The following is a 2,901-nucleotide window of genomic DNA, read 5'->3' on the forward strand; positions in this document are numbered from 1 at the left end:
CAGACTCGAGTTCACCTCATCCTATCAAACTTTAATTCAGACATGAAGAAATAAAAACTCAACACTTTGATTCTAAACTTGGTTTTTATTTAAAGCCGGCCGTGTTTCCTGCTCGTCGACTTCTAAACTTCACGTTCACATCCTGAAGTTGTTACTCGTCGAGCATTGAAGTGTAAATGGTTTCCTTTAAGTATTAAACGCAGTTATGTGTTACTCTTCTTTATGGAGTCATGATACTGGTACTTTCTGTAGTACTGGTCTGAGTACACAGCCTCTAATACCTGTCAATCACTGTAGCCCCGCCCTAAAGCATCCCCTGCTTTATGGTCTGTGTGACTCTAAATGGACCATCATGTACTAAATGAACATCATGCTGTATTGAAGAAGACTTGAAACTAGAGATTGAGACATAAACTCATGTTTACAATGTTTACTGAGGTAATAAATCAAGAGAGAAGTAGAGTCATTTTCTATAGACTTCTATACAACCAGAGGAGTCGCCCCCTGGTGGACACTAGAGAGAATGCAGCTTTAACACGTGAAGCTCTGACTTCTCTTTCTCCCGGTCTGACCGTCCTGCAGCTCTCGTCCTTGACTGAAGACAAAGAGACTCAGATTACAGCAGCTTCTCAGCGAGGAACAAAGAACCTCTTGGTGTCCTCATGACTGTAATGTCCTCTCTGGATTCAAGGATCTATAATTAGCTGTGCGGAGGTTCCTCGTCTCTCTGACCTTCCTTCTACATGTACAGGCTGCTTCCTCCCATCACGAGGACACTTCATTACACTTTGTACAACTGAACCATACGTCTCCATGACTTCACATATTCAAGGTCCCCTGAAGATAACTGTAGCGCCACCAGCAGGCAGTGGAACCTCCGTGCGTCCCTTCAACAAGTTCAATATGTATTCATGTATATTTACTGATCAATATGTTAAAAGTAGAGGAAGTCATGGAGATTCATTTATTATATATTATTCTTAAACTATTCACTTTTTTTTTTAAATTCAGACTATGTATTATAATACACTTTAATTATATATCTGATATTCTGTTCTGTTGTACTGTATTATGTACTATATTAATACATATGTATGTGTATATATATATGTATATATACTCCAAACACCAGCAGAGAGGAACACAGGCTGCTTCTGCGCATGCTCAGTCCCCCGCCCCCCCCCCTCCCCCCACATGATCCAGCATCTCTCCGTCTCTCCGGATGATGATGTCCTGCAGAACCTCCTGATTCCCGCCCGGTCGCGTGGCACCATCAGCACCAGGTAGGACCGCGCGCGCGCTCATCCCGATCACTTTACGCAAAGAACCCAAAACCCTCTGATCGATGCCCTGCAGGTGATCGATCGCTGTATCCGTGCTGGTTCTGGTCCAGGTCGGTGCCGCCTGATACCGAATCCATCAAACCTGCTTTAGCGATCAGCTGTTTTCATTTATATCCACATAAGAAGCTTTTTATCAGCAGTCACATCCGGATCATGAATAACGGGTCAGTCGGTGTGGAGATCATATCATCTCACACACACGCACGCACACGCACAGATGGAGGGTACTGGTCCAGGTTTTTTGGTTGTTTTTTTGCGCATCACAAGGTCGCGGTGCTGGAGATCGTCCCGCGGGCTCTCGGGCTCTCTGCTGCGGGCTTAGGGCGCCTGATGTGCCGATGATCGGTCACCGTGTCCGCGAGCTGCTTCAGGGATTATAACCGGCTGGAGAATCAACATCAAAGATGTTTCATTTGTGATATCTGATCTTTTTGCGAGACAAAAATAAATTGAATTGAATTAAAATAAACCGGGAGGATGTATTTAAAAAATACAAAGAAGCACAAATGACAGATGTCATGGATGAAATGACATCATAATAATGACGATGATGAGGTAATATCACAGCCTGGTGATGAACACTGATATTCACACACAGGCTTCTGATTAACAACCGGTGAGAAACAGGCTGAACTGCGCATGAGCGAGGTTCACACCCAGATCTCAGAGTTCATCTGTCAGATAATCTGTTCACCGATATATTAACACATGAATGTTCATACAGCGTTAGACGTTTATCTCACTGTGTCATCACCATGCTGTCTCCACGTGTGTGTGTGTGTGTGTGTGTGTGTGTGAGGGCTCAACAGGAAGTGACAGCTTTAATGGTGACGAGAGGAGAAGATAAATGGAGATAAAGAACTACTGAGGTGAGATGTTCTGTGTAGAATATGAAGGATAAAGAGTTAGGGTTAAAGAGTACTACAGTAGTAAAAGTACTCATTCAGAGTAGTATTTGTAAGAGTTTTACCGTGACTTTATAAAATGTGTGTTCATTTAAAATGGGAGAAAGATAGAACTTTATTTATCCAGAAGAGTTTTATTAAAGATTACAGAAGAAGAAGAACAAAACAATAGAATATAAATATAAAGATTTACGAACATAAAATTAATAACAATGACACAAAATAGAATCGAAGAAGATTAATTGAATAAATACTTTTCTTTTGAATTAAGAAAATAGAAAGAGTAAAATACAACATTAAAGATTAAATACAAAGTGTATAAGAAGTGATACTAACAGCAGTGACTCATATATAAAATATAAAGGTAATAAGAGAAGTCTTCACTATATTTCACTGCAGTACTATGAACTACTATTGAAGTGTAAAACACAAAATAAAGATATTTCATAAATACATAAACTGTAGGCTGCAGGTCACTAATGTGTAGATTTAGTCCAACAGGTTAAGAATATTTACATGAATCAAATAAGTCACGATATCGACCACTTAAAGGAACATTATTATTATTTAGTTTGTTGAACTTCCTGTTTGATCTTCATCAGCGAGAATGATGCAGAGCGGGGGGGCAGTGAGGACATGAGCACATCCGACAG

General features: G+C 40.5%; 1 protein-coding gene across 1 annotated transcript in view; it reads left to right on the plus strand.

Annotated features, from left to right (window-relative positions):
• Positions 1-59, plus strand: part of rbl1 (retinoblastoma-like 1 (p107)) — a 15,757-nt gene extending 15,698 nt beyond the window's left edge. Inside the window, exon 22 of the mRNA XM_079265450.1 lies at positions 1-59. This exon is cut by the window's left edge and continues 337 nt beyond it. The gene's annotated coding sequence lies outside the window, so the exon portion shown is untranslated.
• The last annotated feature ends 2,842 nt before the right edge of the window (positions 60-2,901 follow it).

The sequence above is a fragment of the Melanostigma gelatinosum genome (assembly GCF_949748355.1).
Source record: "Melanostigma gelatinosum genome assembly, chromosome: 3".
NCBI classification, from domain to species: Eukaryota; Metazoa; Chordata; class Actinopteri; order Perciformes; family Zoarcidae; genus Melanostigma; species Melanostigma gelatinosum.